The sequence below is a fragment of the Perna viridis genome, chromosome 10 (assembly GCF_037379345.1).
Source record: "Perna viridis isolate PV_CMFRI_1.1 ecotype Kerala chromosome 10, ASM3737934v1, whole genome shotgun sequence".
NCBI lineage: Eukaryota > Metazoa > Mollusca > Bivalvia > Mytilida > Mytilidae > Perna > Perna viridis.
Genome location: NC_142454.1, coordinates 1,819,615 through 1,836,110, shown reverse-complemented (window position 1 = coordinate 1,836,110; position 16,496 = coordinate 1,819,615). Strand labels below are relative to the sequence as shown.

Below are 16,496 nucleotides of genomic sequence, written 5' to 3'. Positions count from 1 at the left end.
TACAAATAATGAAGAAATGTTATCATAGACCAATAAAATGAGAAGTCAACACGTTTGTCGCATTTTTTGTGTGGATCAATATATAAGTCAATATAGGGGACCGACTCTCAGTATCACACATATGTGAATAATTTTTAACACAACTTGTACAAATCTGAAAATATGGTAAAGTAGGAATTCGATACCGGTATCATTAATTCAAGTCTATTTGTGAATAAATCCTGCCTGCAGAGGGCGCTTACCCTACCTGTGCACCAGGTCCATGCTCCCAGTTTTAATGGAGTCCGAGTTGCTCATTTACTTTGGTTACTTTGTATGTATCATTTTAGTTACTTTATGTTCTTTGTTGCTATTGTCTGTTTTCCATGTCTAGTCTTTATCCCTGGTTTACATTCTTTTTATTTCCGATAGAATCTTGAATCCCTTGATTACTCACTCATAAAGTGTTTATTAAGTCCTCTATTTTCCAATCTGTGCAACGTGTATCATAGTAATCCTTAATGTGACTTTAAAAAATGTTGATTGTAAAACAAACAGTAATGGAAACATTTAAGTGTTAAGTAAGACCAATCTGTCCTTACAGTTATCATTAATAAACAAGTATCATATTTCTAACAAACATGTACAGTTTCCATGATTTTTCCAAGAGTAATTTGGTGAATTTCATGCTTTCTTTTTTTCAAATACCATACTCCGAACACACATGTATTTTGCGTCTTAGCTTTCCTCTCTCTTGTGGTTTAGGAGAACAATTTTGTAAAATGTTATTCTGATCCAACTTACTGCATGAGAACGAAGTGTCTACAGACAATGGTGACTTGAACGACAACAATGACACAAGTAAACCAGTGTCATATCGTTACCAATTTTTTGCAGTGATATAAAAAGAAGTCAATAAGGTAAAGCAATCATCAATAAACTTTATTATACCTACACCGGGAAAACGGATTCACATAATTTTCCCTAAAATTGAGCATATACAATTTTTTATGAATTTCACATGAAAATCATATAAATTTCATGTGAAGCTCAATTTTCACATGATTTTCATATGAGCTATATTTTCCAGTAAAGACAGATCTAAAACCTGGTTAGGAGAGGAGCGGGTGGAATGTTACCATATTAAGGTACATTGTGACTTTAAGTGTGGATTTATGTAATGGCATGGTGTTTTTAGGAATGGGTTTAGATAAAAGGCGGTGGTGTTCTTCAAACATCACTTGGTCTTTGTGATAGGTACGCCAAATCATAGAATTAGCAGCCAGAAATACATCAGCAGATAAAACTCTTCACAAACATAAGGTCTCACTAAATACTTCTGATGTTTCCATTACTTAACATGTTAAACAAGTAATTTTCAATGTTTCACTGTGAATTCCCAGGACAAATGACACCTTAAAGTTGCATACCATTGCGAAGCTTGAAAAACAAGGCTTTCAAAATCATTATTCTAATGACCGTAGAAATTCTTCACAAAAATTACTTGAATAAAAGATACTGAAAATCAATATTTTCACCTTTTCTGCTGACAGCAAAGTGGCAAATTACTGACACTTGTAAACAATATTTATACTCTTTTGTAGTAAATTATAATTATGATTTTAAAGTACACATTCTCAGATTCATTTTGACTACTGTTGTTCAGAATACATACAAAAAAATGCACTTACAATGCATATTTCTATATTAAGGTTGTTTTTGGCACTACATAGGGGGTGGGGTGGCCATTTAACCCGGAAGTTGTTAGTGAAACATATATAGTGTTATAAACACGGACTCCATATCAATTGTCACTCTTCTGCTTATTTGCCAGGTACTAAGGTCAACCAGTGAGATATATTACTGAAAAAAGATAACTTGACCATTCAATGATTCTTCCGTAACTTTTAGATAATAGTAACTGATAGAATCGGGCAAAATTGTTAACAATATGAAACTTATCTGACAATCTTATGGTACATTTACCCTCAGAATCCTCTTTGTCTTTACATTTCTTTTTTCATATCTTGATTCTTAAACCGCAGTGTGATTTAAAGACGAAAGACTGAATTTGACCATTACGATGTGATGAATCTGATATTTTTTTCCTTCCGATGGTACAAAAAGTAAAATCACACAGTCAAATGGCGTTTGTTTAGTTAAGTTTTTTTTATTATTCGTACAATATAACAACGATTGACTGTTTACTGCAGATACTCACACATAAACGTTACTTTCGTAACCATTAAAATGATCTTTGAATTACATTTTGCTTGTAAGAATGATCAAGGGGAACAAGATTCTAGTGGAAATGAAAAAAACACAATTCAGGGACAGAGATCAGGCAGGAAAAACAGACACACACAACAATGAACATAAAATAACCAAAATGATACGTTATAAGAATCAAAAGTAAATGAACAAATCCGACTCAACTAAAAATTAACAAAACAATTTTTTAGTATTTTTTGTTTTTTTTTCAATATTCTTTACATGAGTTTTAATGCATAGAAAACAACATTTCAATATTGTCCAAGAACAAAACCTGGCATGAGACATTCGATATTTATTGTATTTGTTTATCAGATCAAAAAAGACTGTGAATGAATATCCATTAATCTCTTCCTATTTCACATAGTAGGTACCCTTTTGAAAACTTATCAAAGTATTCCTTTTTCAAAATGTTGTGCTGGTAAGCAAACAAAGCTGTAGTCTTGTTTGTAAATAATGACATTTTTACATTATTTCAAAGATAAAAATCTCCATGTTTCAACTCTATGTGGATAGTCGTTTGTTCATTCTATAATTCGGTCTTCAGATGTTGTGCAAGTTCATCCAATTCCCTCCGAATCCCTGTATCAGCCATGTTTTGAAAATTATGAAGAGTACCAAGTTTGCCTAATATCAAAATAGTTATTCTAGGGGAGACAAAGATAATCAGCTGTTTTTTTTTCTGTGGCTAGATATTATTTCGTCACTGTTATCCTTTTGTGTATAGAATATTGTATGAAAAGATTCTTCTTCTGCTTCATGATGGTGGATATGTTGCTGTAGGTAGTTCTCTCCAGCTAGAGAAATTGCATCGCCTATTTGTTTCGAGTTATGGATAAATGTTTTGTTATATAGAAACATGTTGGTGATCTTCTGCAAGCAAGATAGCTTATCATGGGAAATATCAAGCATAGTACCATATTTGCAAATAGATTGCAATGTGCCTGTATAAAGAATGTTTGTACCCATTATCAAACTATCTGCTTTTATCAGACGCTCGGCGTACGAATTCCAACTTTCGTTCATCTGCAATTCAAAATGAATGGATAGTTAAATGTGTAAGCTCCAAAATAAAACATCATTTCATTGTTACCTTATCTATGATCCTTATTTGTTTTAATTTTAACTAATACGTATTCCAAAAGCTTTCATAAAAAAGGAGTGCGTGTGACTGTTTTCATGTCTGGTCTTTGTCCTTGAATTATATACTTTTGATTTCCTCTAGAATCTTAGTTCCCTTAATTACTCTTTCTTACTTTAAACGTTGGCATGTATTTATCCAGACACGTAGGATAACGAGGGCACAATCAATAGGCATGAGGGTTGTAATGGAGAATCAGGTGATGGAGTGAAGGGGAAATTAGTTTTAAAAAATATGTACCAAATCATTATGTATTCAATTGAACATTTGAAGAGTCCAAAAATTTAAAATATTAGTACACAATGTAATCATATAATGATACATTATGATTAAAATCCGCCGAAGAATTTAAGGGAAGTGGAATTTTCTATGAAAATTTTTGACTCCGTACTTTCAAAAGATATATGACGTGATCGTATACACAATACCAAATTATCTGATTTGCATAACTTCCGAAGTCGTACAGGTTTTTTTGACATTTTTTATGAAATAACAAACGCGCTCCCACACATTGCTATCAGCAAATAATACAGTTGCACCTTATTTCTACCAATTTACAAAAAGCAGTAATGTTATTTGCTGAAAGTAACACAAGGAGTGGGTTTGGTTCGAAAGAAAGTTACAAAAAAAACATCAATCATATATAAATAATTCTAACACATCTTCTTTTTTACTGTATGCGATGTTTGGTAGAAAAAACTTGATTGTCCGTTTGGGGTATTTCTATCATTTGCAAATGAAATGAGTTGTTGAGAAAATTGTCAAATTGTCTCACCTATAAATGTTTATTTTGGCATGGGAATACAAACTGATTGCGATGAAATTATGAAGGTAACTCAACTTACCTTTTGTTTCAGTTTAATCCGTGTAGGTAGAAGCTTTCAATTAAGCTGATCAACAATTACTGCTCAACATTTATTGTTATTATATACATTTATTGTTATTATATATACAGTTCATGGAAATACCTGGGTATGAATAAAAGAGATATTAATAAATATACAGCAATCCGTAAAAGTATCCAGAAAAGGGGTTTGCTTTCCTTTTATATAAATATTCTTTTTCCTTTTATATAAATATTCTTAGCTATATTATTTGTCATAAGAAGATGGAATGATATAGAGGAAATTTTCACACAAGTTCAAATGGGGGAGCAATGTCAAAATAAAGTCGGTTACTCCAATATGACGACTGATGGACAAGGTATGCAATACGAAGGAATTACAACATGGCACACAGAAAAATGCAGCAAATCTCCCACTTTTACTCAGGAGTTAAGTAAGGTGTTTAGGAAATGAGGTGTTCATAGGGCTTATCCTGTCAAAAACAAAAGCTTAAAAAAAATGTGTTGAAGGTCATTGTCGGCAAATTGGATAGAACATATAAGACAATATGGTCATTTGTTTTATTTTACTCTACATTTTGGTCAGTCAGGTGTAAGCGAGTGATGACAAAGGATTAATTATTATCATTATTGACTTAATGATATAATCATGTTTCATACAATTATAGCCCCATTTAAATATATGGACATAAATAATCAGTTTATCAATAAATACAGAGCAATCAGGTACAGTATCTAGGAAACAGTTTATTTATTTGTCAATACTTTTTGTAATTTAACGAAAGAAAGATGAAGGTCTGAACGATGGGAAAGTTGTTGCTGAACTGGTAACACGAAAAAGAAATGGATAATAAGTCAAACAACACGAGAACAAAGAGAAACATGCACCACAAATCCAATTAAAACCCATATGTTAGATTCGATGATTAGAGAGTGATTCTTTTTGCCAATGCCAAGACAATCGCCGTACAGCTGTGTAGGTCATGTATGTCGAAACGAACATCAATGGCAGTAGGGGTCATGTTTTTATTTGAAAACCCATGTTGGTTGATCGGGCGATTGATGCTATTATTATTGTTGTCATTATAATAAACCCTCGCGGAAATACCCGTGTATAAAGGCTAGAAACCACTAATTCCACTTCCCATAGGCTTCTATGCTAATTTCACAATATTCAATGGCTTCTCTGGACTTTACCTTAACTTTAACCTGCAGAGGACTATATATCAGCATGATTCTACATATGTCAGCTCACAATCCTCAGAATGGCATGTGGGGTTAGCCGACCAGCAGTGCAGTACTGGTCACCGGAAGTGAAGGGTCTATAAATAGCATGGGAAATCCCAGTGTTTTCACAAGATAGGGATATATATAGAAATCATTATGGAGATTAGGCTTCACATCACAAGAAGCAAATGCACCTATAAATTGTACAGAAATGTTTTTCCTTTCAGAAACTGTTTAATTTTTTTTAAATAAGATGGGAACTTTTTTCACAGCACTATGGGGAACAGGGGTAATTTCTGCGTAGGACTATTTTTGCGTACGTTCCAAATGCTCATTGGTTGAATTGGTGGTCTGTAACCTAAATAAACATATTAATAGATACACAACAATCAAGTAAAGAACATTCAGAATATTATTTAGCAAACTATGCGTCTTCAAAGAACTGTTATATTATATTGACTACATTAAAGTTTATTCTATAAGATTATTTATGTTTCATCGTATATGTATATTATATTTAAATACAAGTATTTTTTCAATAGTATATTGCGTAGTTATTATTGTTGATGCATACAAAACCTTTAGGTAGTTATTTACTCCTGTAATATGGGAGATGACGTTTATCAGTTTAAATAATTTATGTCCAATCCCTTTAGTCTGTAAGTGCAATAAAATATTTTCAATTCAATATTTTATATTGTTAGAAATGCGGTACTTTCATGTTATCGTGCGTAAAATATTTCATATAAAATTCTATTTAGAAGAATTAAACAAATATGGATGAAGACGGCTATTTCATGTGTTATGGTCGTCATCATGAACTCGTGGATCGTTATGGTGTATCCATCAACACCATGAAAACTGATTTATTCAACGGGTCATAGTTTTCCTTTCCTCGTTTGTCTACACCGGACTTGACTTTTTATGAGCAACTCGGCGGTGTTCTAGAAAAGCAGAGGACGCTTACCCTACCGGTGCACCTGGTTCATATTCCCAGTTTTTAGGGACGTCTGAGTTGCTCATTTAATTTTGTTACTTTGTATGTATTATTTTAGTTACTTCATATCCTTTGTTGTGTTTGTCTATTTTCCATGTCTGGTATTTGTCCCTGAATAACATTCTTTTGATTTCCGCTAAAATCTTGGTTTCCATGATTACTCTTGTTCGATTAATTCATTTAACTCCATGCTCCCAGTTTTTAGTGGAGTCCGAGTTGCTCATTTACTTTTGTTACTTTGTATGTATGATTTTAGTTACTTTATGTTCTTTGTTGTGTATATATGTTTTCCATGTCTGGTCTTTGTCCCTGGATTACATTCTTTTGATTACCGCTATAACCTTGGTTCCCTTGATTACTCATTCAGTGTTGTCGCCTTATTTAAATATATGCAGAAAATATCTGAACAGAAATTAAACTAGATACGAAGAAGTACGTTTCCTTTCTTGCTGTCATGAATTTCTAAGCGACATTTGGAATCAAAGACTGGCTTAAAACTTCTTCACACTTGACCATCCCTTTTACACTGTAAAGCGAGAGGAATCGCTGGTAACGGGTGTCGAGTTTTGCAGCTTGAACGTGAAACAGGATTTTGAAACTTTTTTTTCTTTACTGTTTTTAGCAATTTCAGTAAAAGTACATTTACGTAAAATGTAGTTATACCATTTGACACATACTAGGAAGTAAAATAGACGTTTTAGCCCTTTTGATAATGCTGGCAGTTTCAAGCCAATATCAGCCCCGAGCTGATATTGACAGTCTTCAATGAAAACATCATCAATATGGTTTGTTTATAAATAAAGAAACTTGTAAAATATGGTTTGAAATAGTCATCAAGAGTTATTACCTAACAATTCAAATATGTGATTAAAAGATTATGACATTGCATTGTTCTATGTCGCTACAAGATTGAAGTCATCACTACAAAAGTTTTATGGTCGTCATCATGAACTCGTGGATCGTTACGGTGTATCCATCTTCGGCATGAAAATTGATTTGTTTCGATGCGTCATAGTTTTCCTTTCCTCTTTCGTCTACCCCGGACTTGACTTTTTATGAGCAACTCGGTTGGTGTTCCTAGAAAAGCAGAGGATGCTTACCCTAACGGTGTACCTGGTCCATGCTACCAGTATTTAGTGGAGTCCGAGTTGCTCATTTGCTTTTGGTACTTTGCATGACTCTAGTTACTTATGTTCTTTGTTGTGTATGTCCGTTTTCCATGTCTGGTCTTTATAACCTTGGTTTCTTTGATTACTGTTACATAAGTTTCACCCAAATTGAGCATATATAGTTCTTGACGGAGTCTTTTTTGCAAAATTCACATGAAATTTTTACATGAAGTTTGTGAATTTCACATGACAATCATGTAAATTTCAAGTGAAGCTCAATTTTCACATGAATTTCATATGAACGATATTTGCCAGTATAGACAGATCTAAAACCCTGGTGAGGAAAGTAGTGGATGGAGTGTTGCCATATCAAGATACATTTTGACTTTAAGTGTGGATTTATGCAATGGCTTGTTATTTCTAGGAGTGGTTATAGATATAAGCATGTGTGGTGTTTTTCAAACATCACTTGTTTTTTCAAACATAACTTGTTCTTTTCTGATAGGTACAGTGTATGATTAAAATCAGGGGTGGATCCTGACACTTTTGGGTACCAGCCAGGGTTCCTCAGAAAAAGGGGGGGTACTAGGACATTATTAACCATATTTGTCAGTTTTACTCAGAAAAATGACAAATTTTCCAATAAAAAGGAGGGGTTCCAACCCCTAAACCCCCTTCCGGATCGGCAACTGATAAAATCACCAAACCAAAGAATGATCCAGGAAAGCACATCACAATATCATGGTATTTATATAGTGTCAAAACACTGACATCATGCCAGTTGTCACTCTTCTGCTTATTTGTCAGGTACTAAGTGAAGAAACCTTGGAGTAAAAGAATGTGTCTGAGGTCGGTGATATGACTTCCAATAGGATGTTGCCTGTGCATGCTCAAACATTGAATAAACTGTTCTGTTGCACTATTTCACAGAAGGGTCTGTTTAAATTATCAAACATTCTCATCATAAAAAAGTCAAATGATGTAATATCTGCCATATAGAAGTTTAGACCAAAATAAATAATGTCCGTTTCCTGCTACCCTGCCTACTCTAAACATGACCATTTTGGCTCAAGTACTGTTTAAGCCAAGATCGTTTCCCCATTAACTCAATGTAAATGTTTTTGAAAAATATAATATTTTCCCTACCTACCTACACTATATTTTTTTCTTGCTGGTAGCAGGAAACAAGACTATTATTTCTATTTATTTTGCCTTAGACTGAAGTCATTTGATCAATCATCATAAGTCATTATAATAAATAATCAAATAAATAAATATTTTATCTAAATACAAGTTCATATGTTACAAAACAAAAACATATAAGAGAGTCATTCCTTCTTAGCTTTCTTCCCTTTATATTCAGCAAAAGGATCCGACCATACTTTCATACCTAAAATACATAATAAATTTAGTAATACATACCAGAATAAAATTTGTCGATCAAATCACAAAACCACCATGAAATAAGATACTGAAAAAAGAATAGTTCTTCCAAAAGGCTAGTTCTTATGTCAGATTGTCGTTGTATGAATATTCAACTTGACTTTTTATTAGCAACTCGGCGGGTGTTTCTAGAAAAGCAGAGGATGCTTACCCTACCAGTGCACCTGGTCCATGCTCCCAGTTTTTAGTGGAGTCCGAGTTGCTCATTTACTTTTGTTACTTTGCATGTATGATTTTAGTTACTTTATGTTCTTTGTTGTGTGTGTCTGTTTTCCATGTCTGGTCTTTGTCCCTGGATTACATTCTTTTGATTACCACTATGACCTTGGTTCCCTTGATCCAAGTTGACAATTCTGAATGAAAAGTCATCACGTTTGTCATAAAGTTTGGTCAATAGTTTTCCTTTACCATCGATTTCTAAGTGTAGGTCAAGATATGAGGCTGACTTCACAGTGTCTGTAGTATCCTTTATCTCAAGTTCTTTTGGGTAGATTCGATGTATCAAATCCCCGAAATTAGGATTGTTTAAAGATAATATGTCATCTATATTGCGGAAACTGAGATTGAAGGATCTAGCAAAACGATATTCTTTCTTTCTGATCAGATCAGCTGTAAAGTTAGCCTCATAAGAGTGAAGAAATAGGTCAGCAAGTAAAGGAGCACAATTTGTTCCCATTGGAATGCCAACTGTTTGTTGAAAAACACGTCCACCACACTGGACAAATATGTTGTCGATTAAAAATTCCAGTATTTTGTAAACATCTTCCTCTGTATATTTGGAAGATGATTTGGAATTATTTCTTACAAAGTATGAGGAATCTCTACCAAAAACTATATATTTGTATCTAGGTGTACCATCTTTTTTGGAAAAACAACGATGTATTGTTTTTAAGTCGGGATTTTAACTGAGTATGGGGAATAGAAGTATACAGTGATGAAAAATCATAGGTTTTAATGCTATTATATTCAGATAATAGTCTTGGCACATATACCTTGTACTGGAAAAAACAACATAATGTATTTAGAATATACAAAGAAGGATAACTCAAAATATGATGTAAATTCACATGTGTTATTCCAACTCTATTCCTTATGTACAAACCATTCTGTTAATACACAGACAAACAAATGCATTATTTAAAACTTGAAATTTAAATATGAAATACTGAATATATAAACTTTTTATGTATTAAAAATATGCTTGACTTGAATGTACATGTATTTTTTTATAGTAACAGCCGCAATCTTAATGCAACAGACAAGATCTATGTGGACTAATCCACACAAAGCTTAAAATCAAAAACCTAAAACATTGTAAGATTCAGCATATCAAAGAATCACAGCAATTCCATTTTTATTGAAATCAACAAATACAAATCCAACATGAAAAACAGGCCCAAATTAAAAGTCAAAATCAACTGAAATTGGTCACAAAGAAGTAATTTAATAGTTGTAAAATTCATAAAGACAATCAACTAACACTCCATTTATCACAAAATAGCAAGGTCCATTAACGGGACCATCAACAACAGTACTATTCCATTAAACAACAAAATTTTATGGTCATAATACACTGTAATTATCCTTCATATACATAGAAAACAAAGAGGCAGATTTGAACAAGTTGGCAAGGTGAAAATAATGTGTACTTGTCTATTTAGGGGTCTTAGGTAAAGTTATTTCTGCTAGAACCCATATACATGTACATGTATGTTATCCTTACATTTGTATATAAATGTTCTGAACTAAAATTATATTGTACAGTGGACCTGACAAAAAAACCTGAATAAACCAAAAACCTGTCTGAACCAGCTCCTCAAATCAGTTCATAAGATTTTGAGTCTGAGTAAACCTTACACCTGTCTAAACTGGACTAAGTCTACAGTCCAAAAAAGGGTTTGGTTTAGACAGGTTTCACTCTATATCAAAACCAACCTCCAGGTTGTAATTTCTCTATATCCATTCCTTGTCTGTTTTTCTTCTGTTGATGCTCTGTAATGATAATGAATAAATCATATTATCTGGACAGAATGTACAAAACTACCATAAAGTTTGCCATGAATTATAATAGTAAAAAACAAGAAATGACAAGAAGCGTCACTTTACTAGACTTTTTGTCCCATCTTGTCATTTCTAGTCGCTAATTAGTGAGACCTGGGTGGCATTTCCAGTCTGGGTTGATGTTGGATTTGTGAAAAAACCGCTGAATTTCCTAAAAAATCGCTGCCTCCATAGCATGAACAACACAAATTGCATGGTTCAATGTGAAGATAAGTTGTCTGGCTACAGAAAATTGCCAAGTAAGTGGTAGTCCGGCAAAAATTGTTACAATTTTCAGGCATTTGAAAATTGGTTTTGTTTGTTGGATTTTAACGTCCGAGCAGCAATATTTCAGCTATATTGAGAGGATGAACATGAAATTGATGATAAAATGAACATGAAATGATGATGAAATGAAGAAGGGATGGGACACAAGGACAATGGGGTCGAGAAATTTTGATTGCCACTGGAAATAGGGAGAGGTGGGTAGGGTTGGGGAATTTAGCCTCCTGTGGCGGAGCCCTATGGTTCCTACTCCAGGAGAATACCACAGTAGGGTTCTTTAACGTGTGAGGAGTGTGGCATCTTTCCCAACACAGTGCACCACTCTATACCCTGACAACCCCAGCATGTAACACGCCAGGGGTACCCCATTCAACCACCTGGGGCACATATCCCAGTTGCTCAATGGGCAAAGCATCCTAGCCCCTTGCTAGAGTTCTGAGCATTATTTAGTCACCTTTTATGAGAAGATTAGCACTGCTGCAGGCCTATTCTTTTAACACCCGGACATGCATGGGTCTTGAAAATTGGTAGGACAAGACTTGTTTCTTCTCTTCTCCTACTCATATACCAGGGAGGCCCTTTATCAGTATATCATGCCTATAATTTGCTAAACAGTGCTCTTATGTTTTTTTGTGATTTACCTTAAACCGCAAAAATCAGGAAAAAAAAACAAAGATCAAGCGCTAGCAGAAAATCACTTTTACGAGTCACTGTGCATAGAGCATACAAACGTATTTTATGTGTTTGTACACTATTATTTGACTCTCAATAAAATCAGGAATTTTGTATACAATCCCTGATAAAACTAATGATTTTAATTGGGCTACCATAAAAGCTCTGGTATTAGTGGTAACTCTTTACTTTGCATTTGGACATGCATGACTTACGATATTTTTCTATGTTCATCATGGGATATATGGCAACTGCATACATAAATGCACCGATTGAACCTAACATTCCACCCCAAAACGCAGCAAGCCGCCATCCTGTCAGAGAAATTGTCTTTTGCTGTCTATACATTGCATTTCACGTGTTTTTCTAGCCCTTAACAAAACCGGAAGTTGTTTATTTGTTGACAGCTCAAAATGAAAATGTAGTGAGACTTTTTTTATGTGGTGTCTTACCAAAGAAACTGGTGCACACATTAAGTGTTTTAAATAGTCAAAAAATAGTCATATTTAAATCTAATCAAAATTAAAAGAGGCTGAAAAAATAAGGACTATTTCTTTGTATATTAAATATAAAACCAACAAAATTGACGGAAATGGTAGCAGACTTTTTCCGGAAATTAAAATCATTTTAAGTAATTATATTAAGTTTAAGTTTTACCTAATACTTTAGTAGATACATTTTCCTTATATGCCTAAAAGACGACTTTGAAAGAACACGCTATGAAATTTTAAGAAGAAAAATATAGGTTTTTCTTACCATTGACCACAACGATCATTACAAAAAATCTGCATTTGTACAGCAGAATTACCATGTTGTAGAGTGAGTACTTGATGCCTCAGTGGGGGATCCAGGGGGACCGCTCCCCCTCTAAAAAAATTGCAATTTTTAAAAATTGTTGACAAATTGGGCACATCGTGATCCTCACCCGTGATCCTGTCATGAATTTTGGAACTCTGGGTCCGCCACTGTGCCTGAATAATATCGAACCATCAGCAATGGAGGATTCAAATACATGTACTGAGTAATGCTTGAATCTAGATGTAAGCGATCTTCTACAACATTTTATATATAGATTAAAAAAATCTTCACAGTTTCGCTTACTATTTAAAAAAAAACTTGTAAATAAAATTTCATAAAATTTGTGTAGTGAACACTTATCTGACATTATTTCATATTTCAAAAAGAAAATTGTGGGTACAGAACTTTATCAAATAGGTGAATGCCAAACACATTTTTTAAATATTCAAAGAAAATTTGTTTAAATATTTTCAAACAGTATTTGCTCATTTAAAATACATAATTCTGTGTGATTTGCAAGAAGAAAACTCAAAAAGAATGTTATGTGTAATAAATTTGATCTAACCCCCCCCCCAAAAAAAAAACAAAAACAAAAAACAAAAAACAAAAAACTCCGAGGCAACATTCCTCTAAACTGTCCATTTCATTAATGAAAACAATGAAAATTCAGCATCTTCCATTAGCCATCGTGTTATATGGATGACATTACACTTTCGAAAATTATGTATCTCAGATCATTTTTAAGCGCCATATTTAATCCCATGATGTCTGCATTAAACGAAATGCAAGCATATTCAGGTCGATTTAAAGGCTCACAATTGGTGGTAAACACTTAAAAACACTAAACTGCTTTTATTGAATTAAACAATGAAAAGAGCATCATAATCAGACATGTGGTAATCGTTACTTGTAATTGTAATCAGTTGTAATTGATTACGTTTTTGATGTTATTAGAAATATTATTACTTGTAATTTAATTGAAATTCAGAATCATCACCCTGATCCCAAGGTTTATAAATCTGGCCGCACAACCCAAACTCCTATACTGAAACTAGACTAATTATTTTCATTTCTTTCATTTCTATATTATGTAAATCTGTACTTCCCCAATCAGTCCCTTTATACATTTTATGTAATTCGCGTGTGTGTGTGTGTGTGTGTATATATATATATATACAACGTCTATACAATAGCCTAGCTGGCCGAATGGTCTAGGGCGCTGGACTTAGTTCAGGCGGTGTCACAGCGGTACGAGTTCGAGTCCCGCGGAGGGAACGACCAAAAATTTGCATCGCAAATTTGACAGTTTTAACATCGTTGGGAATTTTTCAGACCCTTCTATATATATATATATATATATATGGAGCAGAGTAGAGGTCGTCACATTCTGAGACGTTGTATAATATTGATTTGTTGTGACATGCATCATTAATTTGATCCTCTATCCTACATAATAACACCTAAATGTACTGTCCCGTACTACCATACACCGTGTACTAAGTTACAGCCCTAGATAAATCATACGAGGAGGAATGACCCGGCCAGCGAAAGCTATATTTTTATATCGCCGAGTAGTCTAGGGCGCTGCACTTTGTGCATTGAACATTGATGTCACAGCGGTACAAGTTCGAGTCCCGCGGAGGGAACGACCAAAAATTTGCATCGCAAATTTGACAGTTCTAACATCGTTGGGAATTTTTCAGACCTATATATATATATTTATAATTCTCGCAAGTACAGAGCCAGAGAGTATGGGATATTTTTTTTAAAGTTGTTATATGTATAACGATTTTCTGACTCATAATAAACACTAAAACCGAGAGTATAACCCTTGTTTTTGGGTATAATGGAAAATGACACACACATTATACAAGAGTCGAGATGATTCATTATTATTTACATAAATTGATATGTTCCGGTAGAGGTTAAGGGTCCGCTATCTTGGACTTAGATCGATTTCTATTTCTTCCGTGTCGTATTTGAATGGAAAGTTCTACTTTGTGAACCAAGTAAAGCCGGTTTCTAGTCAATCAGGACTTGAATTTAATTAGTGATAATGCATTTGTTACAACGTGTTACATTTTTTTTGGTAAATCTTACCGAAAATTTACCCTGCTTCCCTATATATTGGTTTTAGATATTCTCCGTCTGTCCGTCTGTCCGCCCGTCAATCCCAGTTCGCACAATTATAACTCAAAATCACGGTCACCAATTTTAATGATGAGACAATATAGTTATACAGTTACATTGAAATTGCAGTTACCTGTAATGATAATTTGAATGAAAAAAAAACTTGATGGGGAATGGAAGGGAGGCTTGGTTTAAAATTTCAAAAAAGTTTGTTGGAATCTTTAGTAATACCTGTTGGCCTATATGAAATTAAGATATGATCATGAAGAGCTGGAAAAACATTCAGTGACTCAGACCCCTAGGAACTCTTACACTTAAAATTAATCAAAGAAATTCTTGGTGTCTATAATAAGACTACTAATATTGCTTTCCAAGCGAAAACAAATAGAACTCTCTACATTTTAAAGTTCAATTGAATATTATCAAATTTTTTAATCGTATACCTAATTCCTCTGGTACGTTGGAACATGAAATTTTAAATATGTATGAGATAAAGGTAAATGAATGTCACATGAAAACGAATTGCTGAATAATCTAGAGTTTTGCCACCTCATTATAGAGCTAAATAACCTTCAGTTTTACATAGGTAGAATTGATTAAACAGAGAATACATAGTACATAGTCAATGTAAACAAATTGGTTTACTCAGTTAAAACATTATACGTCGTTGTTTCTCCAAAAAGATGGTACACCTACATACAAAGATATAGTTTTTGGTATTCCTCATACTTTGTAAAAAAATAATAATTCCAAATAAACAGAAGATGTTTTCAAAATGCTGGAATTTTTATCGACAACATATTTGTCCAGTGTGGTGGACGCATTTTTCAACAAACGATCGTCATTCCAATGGGAACAAATTGTGCTCCTCTACTTGCTGACCTATTCGGTGTGTTCACGTTTCTCCAACATCCAATTATTAGACTAAAACAACATCAATAAAGTTTAGGGATTATTGGGTCCTATAAAGGGTTTGATAGTTTATATTAACCTGTATTTTACTTTTTCCAATAAAAATGTTGGATGATATTTCAAATGATTTCATTGACTAAAGACACAATAGTACAATAATAATGTGATATTTTTTTTTTTTTTTTTTTTTTTTTGGAAAAAAATGTAGCATACTAAAACGATAGATATTTTAAAAAGTATATTTCTATCTTTATAAGGCAATTATTTGAATTCATCTTTGAAATAAAATGATTAATGTTTAAGCAATATAATTTTATTAAAATTATTTACAATACAGATTTTTATTAATAACAAGTTATTAATCCACTTGTTTCAATTGTCATGATCGGTGGACTTAATAGCTTGTGTCATTATATATGTCAAGAAATGTAGTCAATTGTAGCTAAAAAGTCAGCTTGTCCATAGCTCACACGAAAGATTGCGAAATAGTTCTATTGTTTCCTTTATTATCTTTTTTTATTTCTCATAAACCACATATTTTGTATAGAGACATATAACATATATACAGGTTATGCTATACAAAACTATTTACAGACATGTTAGATATATTACAGTATTGATGAAATTAGACATCAGGACTCACTCTTT

The 16,496-nt window shown here is 33.3% G+C and overlaps 1 long non-coding RNA gene across 1 annotated transcript; it reads right to left on the bottom strand.

Moving 5' to 3' along the window:
* Nucleotides 1-8,830: 8,830 nt before the first annotated feature.
* On the bottom strand, nt 8,831-12,415 carry LOC148604119 (uncharacterized). Its single transcript, XR_015916149.1, has 3 exons — nt 12,224-12,415; nt 10,947-11,003; nt 8,831-8,958 (listed from the first exon to the last, which is right to left on the bottom strand). It is a non-coding gene; the product is annotated as an uncharacterized LOC148604119 (long non-coding RNA).
* Between the last annotated feature and the right edge of the window lie 4,081 nt (nt 12,416-16,496).